Source organism: Nycticebus coucang, chromosome 3 (genome assembly GCF_027406575.1).
Source record: "Nycticebus coucang isolate mNycCou1 chromosome 3, mNycCou1.pri, whole genome shotgun sequence".
NCBI lineage: Eukaryota > Metazoa > Chordata > Mammalia > Primates > Lorisidae > Nycticebus > Nycticebus coucang.
The window spans coordinates 42,976,620-42,991,455 of NC_069782.1; the positions used below are offsets into that span (position 1 = coordinate 42,976,620).

Sequence of the window (14,836 nt, forward strand, 5' to 3'; positions counted from 1 at the left end):
CCTCCACACACAGTGGGGCACACCGGAGACCTCCACACACAGTGGGACACACTGGAGACCTCAACACACAGTGGGACACACAGGATACCTCAACACACAGTGGGAACACATGGAGACCTCCACACACAGTGGGGACACATGGAGACCTCAATACACAGTGGGGACACATTGGAGACCTCCACACACAGTGGGGACACATGGAGACCTCAACACAGAGTGGGGCACACGGGAGACCTCAATACACAGTGGGACACACCGGAGACCTCAACACACAGTGGGACACACTGGAGACCTCCACACACAGTGGGGACACATGAAGACCTCAACACACAGTGGGGATACATGGAGACCTCCACACACAGTGGGGACACACGGGAGACCTCCTCACACAGTGGGGGCACATGGGAGACTTCCACACACAGTGGGGACACACTATAGACCTCCACACACAGTGGGGACACACAGGAGACCTCCACACACAGTGGGGGCACATGGGAGACTTCCACAGACAGTGGGGCAAACGGGAGACATCCACATGCATTGGGGATACACGTTCAGGTTTGATTTTGAAAGTGAGAAATGCTTGTGATGGATTTCAAGGCCCTATAACAAATATTCAAAAGCAAGTCTTGAATATTTTTCTTCAAGATTTTTTATTTTCCTGTTTATCTTCTTACCTGCAGTGACTGCTAACTATTGTCACCAGGATATTTGTTTTTCAGTAGCAGAAAATATAGAAAGGAAAAGAGAATATCGGCATTATTTGATAGTTTTCTGTCCACAAGGTGTTGCCAGCATTGAGATGGACTGAATTCTAGTAGGCAGGCTACCCTCCTGTTACTAACTAAGGTGCCTGAAGAGCAGCAGAATGGCAGCCCTGAAAGTCACATAAAGATCTAAGACCTGAAAAGGCACAGTCTGGAGGAAAAAAGGGAGAAGCTGAAGCTCCCGAGTAGCTGAACTTATGGACAAACAGTAGATGGCACATCACTGTGGGGCACAGTCAGTTCCTACCAGGAGCATTGGCGTAAATTAGCATCATCAGCCTCAGGGACTCTGAAAACACGTAATTATGGTGGTTTGCTTTATTCAGGAATATTTTAATGCAGAAAGTTGAAGATTACATGCTAAAATTCTTTTATCTTGATCTCCCTGCTATACTATCAAAACTTAACAATCTATATCTAAAATTTGTTAGCTAAGGAGTAAGCAAAGGTTTTATCTTCTCATATATGAAAACGGAAACATTTTAATAAGAAAAATAAGCCTTAAAAGTAGTAGAAAATAAAACATCTGAGATTTGATGTTTACACTTACATAAAACGATGTCCTTCATCTCCATGGGGTAATATCCCTCCGAAATGTTTATTTTTTCAAAACCAATTTCTTGGCAGAACAAAAGCAATAGGTATCCTATGTACTGCGATGTGATAAACGGAATCATTCTTTTTATTTACACCTTTGGCCAGCCTTCCTTCGGTCCTTCCACCCACGCATTCCTGGAGCGTAGCACCAGCACTAGCAAAGGGTCTGGCGCTGTTGTGTGGCTGAATAGAAACACCCACCACCCGCCCAGCTGCGGGCCTGAAGAGCTGGATTGCTCCCCAGAGTGCTGGGGGTGAGGCAGAGGCCCATCTCACTCAGACCCGGTACAGGAGACAGGTGCTGAAGCACAGGCCGATTCTAAGTGCTCTGGTAATTCAGAAGAGGAAGAAATGAACTCCACCTATGAAGGGGTTACGTCTGGAAAACTAGGGCCAGACTCCTGAGTCAAAGCTCTGATTTTTGCCAGAATGATGAGTAGGTTGGTTTGGTATTCCCATAGGGGACAGAGCATAGTATACGTGTTGCCTTATCTGTTTTTATAATTTTCCTCTGTTTAATCTAACAATCTTTTGGCCTATTGTTTCCTTTACTGATTTGCAACTTCTCATCCCTAAATTGTTTTAGAGAATCTGATGTCATTGGGTTTGGGAAATATTGGTGATGAGACTGAAATGTACTTGACCCTATTACCATGTCACCTTATTTATAATACTCTATGATACCCCCCCAGCCACGGCCCCATGCTTATTCATGTGTATGAATGAATATTACGCTTGGGCTCATGAGGAGATAAGGAGACAGACTGCACAGGGCGGTGATGCTGCGGGCAGGGATCTGGGGAGGGGACAGCAGGAAATAGCAGTTATGTAAGTATTTCCTACATAGTTTTTAGGGTCAGAACAGTGTGGTCTCAGAAACATTATTACGCTTTTGCTTCAGGCAGCCATTGTCTGGGTAAGCAAAATCCTTCAAACTCTTCAAGGGCATCAACAAGCAAGTTCTGCTGGCCTTTTCCCCTGATAAAAATATAAACCAGTAATGGCAGAAAACAAGCCTTTCTGACAAATGACGGCAACCTAGCAAAGGGTCCGATTCCAGCACGAGGACATGTGTTATCCATTTCTGCTTCCAGAGCCTCAAGATGGTCTCACAAATAGTGAGACAAAATGCAAAATGAAGATGAGGTACCTTCTAACTGACACGTAAAGTGCTCTGCAAATACAAACATTGCTACTATCATTTTTTGACAAAAAAGTCAATCCCCAATTAGAAAGATAGAAATGATGACTCTTGTCTAGGGCGAGTCCCTTACCCTCTCAAAGTCTTGGTTTCCTTGTCTGCAAAAATGGAGCAATAGGACCTACTCTGCAGAATTGTTAACACTAAAAACAACATGAAAATTGCTAAGCACCGATCTTGGCAAATGGTAGGCATTCAATGAACTGCAGTTATTTTTATTATGATTACAACATTTATAACCAGCCACAATTTTAGAAAAGTTCCACAGAAAGATTTCTTTTAAATTATTCTAACAAAACAAGGACTTGCAATTTGAGCTGTCTTGTATTCTAGGAGTTCAAAAACATCAGAAAATGCCTATGACTTTATATTTCAAATTTCAGTCGGCGTGGGAGGGTTCTAAGAAAAAAGTTGAAACCTTTAAAGGGTAAGAGATATGTTGGCATGTCTGGGAGAAGAAAACAAGCAGAAGAAAAGAGATGAACAGAGAAAACATAATTCTTTTGTGGCAACAGCCCAGGACAAGCGGGTGATTTTCAGAATGATAATCAGCTCTCACCACCCCGTGGCTCCAGGCTGCTCCAACTTCACTCACAGTGGGGAACCTTCTGGGCTCTTCAATATCAAATTGTACATGCAAGTTATTTGTAACAGAACATTGAAAAGTCAATGAAGGCAAACCTGGTAGGCAGCTTCTGTCAGAAAACATCTGAATCAATAGGACACTATCAGAATTGTCTTTCCCAAGCAAAATACAAAACTGTATTAACCAAAAGCATGACAGCTCTGTGAAATTTCCTCACTCTAGTAACTTAACACAGACTTGGGGAATCAGGCTTTAGAGCTTCACCCCACAGGTCAGACAATAACAACGAGACATCCTTAGGGACCATATTATCGAGGAGCCCCTGAGAGATGTGATACTTCTGAACAAGGTCATATGCAGAAATCTTTAATCACTTCTATAATGCAAGAACATTAAAATAAGCTAGCACAAGCTAACAAGGATTTTTTAACTTAATTTTTTCCGGCTTACCTCTGTTCTATTACTAAGGCTTCTACAGAATGGGAGATTAAGCAGAAAAGAATAACAAGAACAAAAATGTGAAGACATTATTCTTAGTAAAGCGTCACAAGAATGGAGAAGCATGAATCCTATGTACTCAATTTTGATATGAAGACAATTAATGACAATTAGGGTTATGGGGGGGGAAGCAGAAAGAGGGATGGAGGGAGGGGGGTGGGGCCTTGGTGTGTGTCACACTTTATGGGGGCAAGACATGATTGCAAGAGGGACTTTACCTAACAATTGCAATCAGTGTAACCTGGCTTATTGTACCCTCAATGAATCCCCAACAATAAAAAAAAAAAAAGACACTATTCTTCACTGCTAAGAGATCAACTGCAAATACTTTAACCTTTGTGATCTTCTTGCAGCCTCAACCTTAACCAACTGTACCATGTGCTTAACTAAATTCTTTACCAATTAAAATGGAAAGCCAGCAGGGAAATAAATCACATATACTCAAGATGGAATCACTTATTTTCACACTATTATATTTTAATCATGTAAAAATCTCTACATGCCACTGTAATGTGAATTATTCCAGTGTCAAGACTGTCCCATTCATTCTCCTCACCCAGCACTGTGCGTGACGCGGAGGGGGACATGTGAGGTGACACAACAGCCTTGCATCTGGAAGTCTTTTTCTCAAATTCTAACTCTGCCAGATATTAAGGTCACAAACTTTCTACTTCTCAGTTTCCTTCTATGTAAAATTATGGTGTTGTCAACCTTTCAGTAACTTTCAGGATAACATGCACTAGAAGTTATGTGTATGTGTCTATAGATGTGTACCTTCCATTTAAAACACGCTAGTCCTTCAATTATTAGTAAGCATATAAGAAAGCTTGTTGAAAATATTAAAGAACAGATTATTTCTTTCTTATTAAGATTCAGCCAGTAATTCTTGAATAACAATATTCCATAATACACAGCTTAGAAGTAAAATGGTAGTAAGAGAAAGCTTGAAGACTATGAATATGCATTCTTATTTTGAATCAATGGCTTCCTTCCCTATTTTTCTGCTTATTTTCAGATAAATGATACTTTAAAAGTACCCCTAGTTTCCTAAATCTTCTAAAGAACAGTCAATATATAAAGACAGATGATAAAATAAAGACCGACTACTTCTAGTTCAAGAAGTTAAAATGTGGCATATTTATGACTCGTCAGCCCTACATTATCTTAAACCCATTTCTTTTGCCTATCGCCTAAACAGAACTAGTTTTCCATGATTAATTTGCATGTTTATGATTTAAAAAAAGAGATGTCCTACAGATCTTGATCTCATTAGGTTTTCTAATTTGCATCATATTCTTTCTTTAGGGAATTGGCAACAAGATAACCACCTAGGCTATTCAATAAGTTATAGGATGAATGGGAAAGCAAAATGTGATATATACAGCTTGCAGAATATTACTCAGCCTTAAAAAAGAAGGAAGTTCTGACACATGCCACAACATGGATAAATCTGGACATTAACTAAATGAGATCAACTAAGTACAAAAGGATAGATACTGGCCCCGGCCAAAACTGCAAAAAAAAAAAAAAAAAGGATAGATACTATATAATTCCGCTTGTGCGATGTACCTAGAATAGTCAAGTTCATAGAAGACCGAAAGTAGAATGCTGGTTGTCAGGGCTGGGGAGAAGGGGAATAGGGAATTTCAGTTCAGGAAGGTAAAAAAGTTGTGGAGATAGATGATGCCCAGGGCTTCACAGCAGCACAAATGTACTTAATACAACTGAACTGTCTACTTTGGCAAAAATGGTAAATTTTATGTTACATATCTTTTACCACAATAAAAAATATTAAAAATTATACATTTCTGTAAGGCTAGAGATACAATTCTTGAATATAAAAACACTTTTTATAATAGAGCATTCTGGGACATTGATTAAGCTAAGTTTCGTAAGGGAAAAAATCAAGCTACCCCCATGATAGATCTCAGTAAAAATGTTATCCTTTGGTTCGTCTGGCATTGAGTGTCTACACTGTGTCAGGTCCTGAGATACAAAGATGGTCTGGCTGCCACACCTGTGAATGGAGCTCACTCTCCGCAAGGGAAATCCATCAAAAGTTATTTTAGTATAAGCCCATGAGGCAGTTTGAATGATTGAGGGAATGGGTTTTAGCATTACATAGATGGGTCTGCCTCTGGCTCACAGAATTTATAAGCTAGGCTATGTTGAGGAAGTTTGTTTGCCTTTTAGAATCTCAGGCCACTCATTTATAAAATATGAATATGAATAAGCACTTCACAGGAATGAAATAACATGGGAAGGGCTGGTCAGGGAGCAAGCGGTCCATTAATTGCATTCTCTGTTGTTTGCATAAATCCTAGGTCAGAGGCACGTGCTGGCTGGCGCCACCTGACAATAGCTTGGTATAGACAGGCGGAAAGGTCTGGCCTGGCCTCAGCATGCCACTTCAACACAGACAGAGAATAGCATTTGTGTCATCACTGCTAGTGGGATTATTACTGAAAACACATTAATTATATTTACATCCAGTTATGATAAAAATTAAAATTGGAAGATTATTTTCTTCATTTGAGTTGTAACATATTAGGAGTGGTATAATAACACAAATAATACAAATAAAATTATTCTCTTCATATAGAGGGAATGCTTAAATATTTACTTCATAAATGGATGGTTTTATATTTGGGTATTTAAGGGAATTAAAATTAAAATGTTGATAAACAATATTACTGAACCATGTACTTTACATTCAATTTTTACATTCAGGAAAAGAAGCATCAGGGTGATGTCGGGGCTCACGCCTATAATCCCAGCACTCTGGGAGGCCATGGTGGGTGGATTGCTTGAGCTCAGGGGTTTGAGACCAGCCTGAGAAATTTTGAGACCCCATCTCTACTTTAGTAGAAAAATTAGCTGGATGTTGTGGCAAGTGCCTGTAGTTTCAGCTACTTGGAAGGCTGAGATAGGAGGTTCACCCAAGCCCAGGAATTTGAGGTTGCAGTGAGTTAGGTTGATGTCAGGGCACTCAAGCCTGGGCAACAGAGTGAGATTCTGTCTAAAAAAAAAGTAGAAATAAAGTAAAAATAAAAACAAAATAGAAGCAGCAGCACAGATAATCTCTAATCTGCTAAACTTTATTGCCAAAGCTTCCGTTACAAGCTCTGCAAGACCCTTTGGGAAAACTCATAGGTATTAAAATGAAGAAACTGTGGGCTCCTTAGCAGAGGATTGGAAGAGAATGTAACAGCTTACGTGCAGTGCAGGGGGGCTGGAGCTAAGGCTGGAGCCCCAGCTGTCTTGGTTCCTGTCCCCAAATATCTCCACCTGTACTTCCTATATTTATCACTCCAGGATCTCACACACAACCTAAAAATCCTTAAGTCATGTTTTACTTAACAATTATGGGGCAGAGGTGGGAAAGGGGGAAAACAGAGGGGTTGCTGGAGGCAAGGCTGGCACAAATACTTTGACCCACTTACGTTTTTCTTTCACCTTTCCCCCCCTACCAGCTGTACCGAGGCATTTTGATCAAGAGAAAAGCTGGGTTAGGAGATTTGAAGCCAAAACCAATTTAAAGAAAAGGCAGCTGGAGAGTATCAGATGGGAAGCATCACCTCAGGAAAAAAGCAAAGGTGCAAAAAAGACAGACACCGCTATGTGGAAAGGCAGCCTTGGGTAGTTTTCAAACTTTGGGCAGGATCAATTGAACATAAAAAAAAAAAAAAAAAAAAGGAGAAACATTTTGCTTTTTCTGTACCCCTCTCACTCATGCAGCCGCCATCCCCCACGTGGTAAATACTGAAGTTCAGTGTAAGCTGTGGGTTTTCACAGGCTTCTGCAACCACTGTGGGTAAATGTCTGTCTTGTGAAATGAAAAGCACATTATCTTAAAATATATTTTGTTCTAGAACTCATTCGTAAGCTGGGGACTGCCTATATTTATTGACGAATCTTGCCTTGCCTTTTGTAAGACACATTGATAATCGTTCAGTTCTTGTCATAATTAGAAAAAATATACTGCGTATGTCCTTAATTATGTAATTGTGCAAACTCTTTTTTCCTAAAATTATGTTACTATGCACAATTCAAATCAGTAAAAATGTAGCTGTATTCTATAATACTATAATATTGTAAGTACTATGACATATATGATGTTTCAGGACATAACTTAAGAGCATTAAGAAAATCTGGTTTAAAATTAGAAAAAGGAGAGGAACCATACAAGACTAAATCCTTCATGCTTCCAGTGTTACACACCAAACAAAAAATAAATAACTTCCCAGGAGATGCTATAGCACACTTTAGATAGGTAAGCAAACATCCTGAGCAAGTTGCAAAACTACTGCTCAGAATTATTTCTTACAGACTATAGAAAATTCATGTAATATTACTTGTGGGTGTCATATTTTGGGAGTTGCAAACCAATGTGTTTTGAGCATTTGTTTAGAGATAGTTTTTCCTTAGTCTGACATTTTTTTTTTTTGTAGAGACAGAGTCTCCCTGTACCGCCCTCGGGTAGAGTGCCGTGGCATCACACGGCTCACAGCAACCTCCAACTCTTGGGCTTACGCGATTCTCTTGCCTCAGCCTCCCGAGCAGCTGGGACTACAGGCGCCCGCTATTTTTCTGTTGCAGTTTGGCCGGGGCCGGGTCTGAACCCGCCACCCTCGGCATATGGGGCCGGTGCCCTACTCACTGAGCCACAGGCAACGCCCTAGTCTGAAATATTTTTTACAAATTCATAAACATAAGTTTTGCGAGGATTCTTTTGAATTGGAAAAATGAAAACAATTGCAGGCTTAAGCAAGTCAGATTAACTATAAGAAGAGAGAATACAAATTGCTAATACGAACAGTGGAGCATCTATTAAATCAGATTTTTCATATTTCAAGATAGGAAAGAAATAAAATTGTCTGTGTGTGTGATGATGAAATTTTAAGGAAAAAAGTAAAGTGATAAAGTATTTACTATAAATTACTTTCTGCTAAAAAAGGATAGTTATTATTAAGATTGAGATATACTTATCTTTATAGTCAGTAGATTTGGCATTTTTAAAAGGGGAAGTGATGTTAGCATTGATAGCCCATGTAAGTATTACAAAAGAGATTTTTATGGTATTTGCAGAAGAATTATTCAAACAATAAAGACACTTAAAATGGTGGATGTAAAATTTTTCAAGAGAAGATAAATTATTGAGGCAATAAAATGAGGAGAAACTCATAAAATGTTCTGTACCATGGAAGAGAAAAGCTGCAAAATAAGCCATTTTGTTGCCTGAGATTCCTCTGCTGAGAAAAATAACTGTGATTTCAGATATTGCACACAAAAAGTTAATAATTTCTTTAAATGTGGAAAGTCATGCAATGGCATCAAAATGTCCTTAACTTTAAAATGATAAATGGAATAACATGTGTGGGACAGAGCTTATTTCTGGACACCTGCTCAGCCTATGGTTTTATTAAGTCTATTGTCTCTGGAGAAAATGGTCCCATTTGTGACTATGAAGAAAATAATTTGGAGAAACAGAGAGAGCCTTTTGGTACCCTTCACATCATAATGTGTGCTGATTCAGCCTACCTATCGGGCCATTGACCTCTGAGAGGGAGTCATACCACTGCCATTGTCTAATTTCTAAATTGCTTTCAGAAGACAGAGACCTTGCAGGAGTGGCTCAGGGTGGACTCTTTCACAGGCAACCCTGCATCCTACTGCATCAAATCCAAATTTCATCTGTGTTCGCGATTTCCAACCACCTTCACTGTTTTCTTTCTTTCTTCACACTTTCCATTTTTCTTTATTCCACAAAGACTTAGATACATTTTATAATTTTAAAATATGTCCATTTAAACTAGATAAACGTGTTTGAAAAAGGAATGTCCCTTTCATATCGCAAAGGAGATACTTTAAAATAGTGGCTATAACAACGAAATTAATATTTACAAATGTTATATTAACTTAAAATTAGGAATTAATAAACATGTAATTCTCATATAAAATGTGTAAAGTAGGATTTAATTTCAGTTATACAGATGAAGACACTGAAGCTAAGAGTTTACTTTGTCTTCCTGAAGACCCTCAGTAAGTGGTAGAAATAGGACTTGAACATTGCTTTCTGTTTAGTGCAAACATTCTTTTTTTTTTTTATTTCACGTTAATACAAGGGTACACATGATTAGATTACATATTTTTCTTTGTAAGGTTAAAGTCAGAGTCGAAGTTGTGTCCTTAACCCAGGAAGTGTGCCATATACCCATGCAATGGACCTGTTGGGTGGGAACTTTCCCAATCCTTTCTCTCATTCCCCCTATTGAACATTCTTAACTCTACAAGAGAATAATGCAACCCAAACAATGCCCTGGTGCAGACAAATGCATAAATATATCAGAATGTTATAGCAGGTCCATACTCGTTATTCAGATCATTGAATTATTTGCCTTAAAGTATTATTAACTTTGGACTTTGCATGATATTTTTAAAAGAATAAATTCTGAATTTAAATAATTTCTACTTCATCGCTTTAATAATTTTATAACCCATTTCAGAATTGTGAAAGATGATAAAGTTTTCCAAATAAAGATGAGCATCAGTGAGTGCTTTCAAATCAAAGATTAATAAGAATTTCTATAACTAATAGACTTAATTCTATCAACTAACATTAACTTTAGTAAAGTACCTACTATCAATAACTGTTATATAAACAAAACACTAAACATATAACATTATATATGAGCAATGTGCTCTAAATTGATCATATTTTAGTAGTATCTTAATCAATTACCAACTTATTTTGAATCTTTGAGGATAAAAGCAAAATTATAGGAGGTTTATACAACTTTCCTATGCTAATAGTCTCTCATTTACTAAGTTTTGATCAAGTACAATTTATAAAACTCACTCATTGTCCATGGCAACCCAGGCATGGATTACAGATAAAGACAAGAAATAGTCATTATATTAATCAGCGTATTATCTGATAATTATGTTTTATTCCATGTACTGGCCACTAAAACTCCTGAGCTCTTTGAAGGCTAAGATATAAGACTCATGTTTTAAAAATTTCATTGAACTCAAGAGAATTTCTCTTTATATGCATTTGGTAAAGTTTTCAGGATTAAATTTTACTTCATATTATAAGGAGTTGAATTAGTAATTTTTGTTTGCATGTTATTTATGAGTGATTTAGCATATATAGTAGTTGTAAATAATAGACAACTGAAATCTGAGAAGAAAAACTGCTTGAGCAACAGAGATGTAGCTAGAAGAGACATAATTTCTTCATTGGAAACATGTACATTACTTTCTCTGGGATTATTCCAAATGAACAAATCTTACTTGAATGAGAGATCCCTTCAAGGTATATTTCACAAAATCCTATAACTATACAATTATGAAAATGATAGTTCAAATCAAGGAGCTTAAAATAGGTCACACCTATATTCAACCTTGTTCCATGAGTAATGCACAGAACAGAAATTATGTTTAGAAACTGAATTATATACATAAAACCCCAAAACTTTAGGAATGTCTAATCGTCTAGGTATTGACAAATGTTTATGTTTTGCCTGAATGACTTACTTTACTGTTAGTTTAGCAAAATGAGGAAAAAAAAATCGGTGTTAAAAAAATTGTTATTTATGTCCTGTATTGTACCTCATTGAGATTGGCAGGGTTTTTAAAAATTGTTATATATGATGCCAGGTGCAGTGGCTCAGGCCTATAATTTTGGCACTCTCGGAGGCTGAGGCAGGTGGATTGCCTGAGCTCAGGAGCTTGAGACCAGCCCAAGCAACAGTGAGACTGCACCTCTGAAAAATAGCTGGCCTTGTGGCAGGCGCCTGCAGTCCCAGCTGCCAGGGAGGCTGAGGCAAGAGGATTGTTTTGAGCCCAAGAGTTTGAGTTTGCTGTGAACTATGATGCCACAGCACTCTACCAAGGGTGACATAGTGAGACTCTGTCTCCAAAATAAATAAATAAAATATAAAAAATATAAAAATTGTTATATATGATAAAAATCTGATTCCTCAATTATTCTTATACTCAGAAGTATGTAAACATGCTTTGAAAACTACCTTTCACATATTTGGAATGTATTTTTTAAATGAAAAATGTGATTTTCTAAATGTAAAAATTTTTAATTATAAATTTTACAAATTTCTGATTTAGAAAATTTGAGTATCAGGCCCCGCCTAACAACAACAGAAGTGAAGCTGCTGAATAATCTTCACACAGGCGAGTAGAGGAAACATCTGTTCTCCCTGCCCATCTCATACCTCAGAAATAAATAAAATAGATTTCAGACAAATTTCATTTACACATTGTGATCATGATCCATTATACGTATTCAAAATTAAGATGTGATTTATGCATCAAAGTCATTGAGGGCTGGAAAATATTATTATGTATGTATAATTTATATGCTTCCTAGAAAAATGATTTATGAATTTATACTTTTTATATCAAATTTATATCCTTCCCACTGATTTCACTCTATTTTGATACATTTCAAGGTAAAGATTTTTTATTTTGCTAATTCATTAGATTTGACCTTAATATTTCTGTTTGAATTTGACAGAACTGCATTTGCACACGCAGTGCTATTGAACGCGATATAAAGTGGGTCACGGACATGCATTTTTCTTTTCCATCTGGATTTTGTTTGTGATATTTGTGTATTCAGAATTTATAATGTCTGCAAAGAAATCTTTATAGTGTCACCAATTTTACCACAAAGGATGACATCAAGATGACTTAATTTTACTTAACAAAAACATATTCAGGAAAACTATTATAACGAACAAATCATAGCTAAAGTAAGGAAAAAACATTTCATTGTTAAGTTGTGAAAAGATTAGAAAGAAGCGCACTGATGAGCATAAGCTTTAGATTTTGAGCCTGAAGATTGTTGCTTTTTTTAATCATTTCAATTCAATGACTATAAACAAAGTATATCAATACTATTTAAAATTTTGTTCAAAATAAATTTTGTATCATATACAGAGAAAGTATATGTGACATCACTGTTTTCTTCTTTAGAATTTAGGAAGATATGATGGTGGTCAAAGGATATGATGGAGTCAGCATAAACATTTTCTGCCTAAAGATATTACCACAAGAGGATAATAGTCCAGCGACTTTCAATTTACTCCAGTAAACCGAAATTGAATTATAGAAGTCTCTACTTGCTTATTATGCTGATTTATTATCTTAGAAAACAGAAAGGTGAATATTTCTATAAAAAGACACTTGTAAGCACTAATTTTACAAAAGATCAATTGTAATTATTGTATCAATGAAGTACTTACAGTTCTGTAAGGAATTCTGGGCTACTTTTTTGTTGTTCTCTTTCTTTCAGAATTTCTTTTTCTAAATGGAAAATGAAATGTACAATAGTTAGTTAACCAAACATAGTTCAGAATCATTTCTTACTGTCATAAAATATTAACTTTCTTATTTATTATTTCTACTTAAAATCTTGCAATGTATACATTCCAATACAAAATAATGTTATACATGTATATTTAATATTTATAGTATGCTAATATAGATAGGTTGGACTTCAAAGTTGTTTGGAGAGCAATAAGACTCAAGAATCTGTGGATGGTTTATACACTTGTTTTGTGAAAAATAAACTATGCTTACTATAATATATTGTTTCCATTTGAAAATTGGAATAATGCTAGACATATTATTAAATTACTTTATTATATTCATTGAAAAAAGAATCACAAAATTCCTAGTCAACAAAATGTCAGATACTATGTAGCATATCAATATGATTATGATAAATTAACCTTATATGTCCTCAATTACTTTACATTTTTTTTTTAAAAATTGGTCGATCTGGTGGCCAGTCTGGTAGACAGAGTCAACAGGGGGGGAGTGCTCAGGAAGTTGACAAGATGGTAGAAGACGAAGTGGGAATAGAAATCCATCAAGAAGCAGGGGCCACAAACGGAGTTTAAATTGAGTATTGGATAGTTAACCCACTAGTGTTAGCTTGCCTATTTCTGCCTGATCATGTACATTATCCACCAAAAATTAAGTCATCATAGTTCAGATATGTGTATGCTATTTGCAAAGAAGTTGATTGTATTTTTTTAAAGTATTTCAGAAGAATGGTTGTAAATAAATCTACTTATCCAGTTATACCTTTCAATGAAAAACACCTCCTTTTATTGTCTCTTTAAAAATATAAAAAAAATAATTATTTTGAGTATAGTAAAGTTGTATATATGTATAGGGTACAAGTGGCATTTTTTGCACAGGCATACAATGTAAATTAATTAAATCAGGGCATTCAGGGCATTGGGTATCCATCATCTCAGGCATTTATCATTTCATTTCTTTGTGTTTGGAACATTCCAGTTCCACTCTAATTATTTTAAAGTATACCCTAATTTATTGTTGATTATAATCACTTTGTTATGCTATCAAATATCGTTTATTCTAACTATCTAACTATATTTTTGTACCCATAAGTATCCTCACTTTATTCCCTCTTCCCTATGAATTCCCTATTCCCAGCCTCTGGTCACCATCATTCTACTGTCTGTTTCCATGAGATCAATTGTTTTTAACATTTAGCCCCCATGGATGAGTGAGAATATATGAGATTTGTCTTTCTGCGCTTGTCTTACTTTAATTAACATCATGTTCTCCAGTTCCATCCATGTTGTTGCAAATGGAGGGTTTCATTCTTTTTGTGGCTATATAATATTCCATTGTGTGGTATGTACCATTCATCTGCTGATGGGCACTTAGGTTGATTCCAAATCTTGGTTATTGTAAATAGTGCTGCAGTAAAGCTCGGAGTGCACATATCATTTTGTATAGGGAATTCCTCTCTTTGGATATATAACTAGCAGTGGGTTTGCTGGGTTATATGGTAGTTCTATTTTCAGTTTTTCCAGAAACCCCCATGCTGTTTGTAACGGTGTATGCACTAATTTATGTTGCCACCAACAGTGCATGAGGGTTCCCCTTTCTCCACATGCACAGCAGTATTTGTTATTGCCCGTCTCCACGATAAAAGCCATTTTAACTTATTATAGTTATGATTTGCATTTCTCCGATGACTAATGATGTTGAACATTTTTTCATACACCTGTTGGCCATTTCTATGTCTTCTTTAGAGAAATGTCTATTCAGATCCTTTTCCTTGTATTAACCAGATTATTTGACTTCTTCCTGTTGAGTTGCTGGAGATCCTTACATATTATGGTT

At 36.6% G+C, this 14,836-nt stretch overlaps 1 protein-coding gene across 2 annotated transcripts in view; it reads right to left on the reverse strand.

Moving 5' to 3' along the window:
• The window catches only part of SYT1 (synaptotagmin 1), a 599,049-nt gene that overhangs the window by 397,439 nt on the left and 186,774 nt on the right, over positions 1-14,836 (reverse strand). For both annotated transcript variants that reach the window (XM_053584516.1, XM_053584515.1), the window contains exon 3: positions 12,916-12,976. The gene's annotated coding sequence lies outside the window, so the exon portion shown is untranslated. The remainder of the gene's footprint in view (positions 1-12,915; positions 12,977-14,836) is intronic.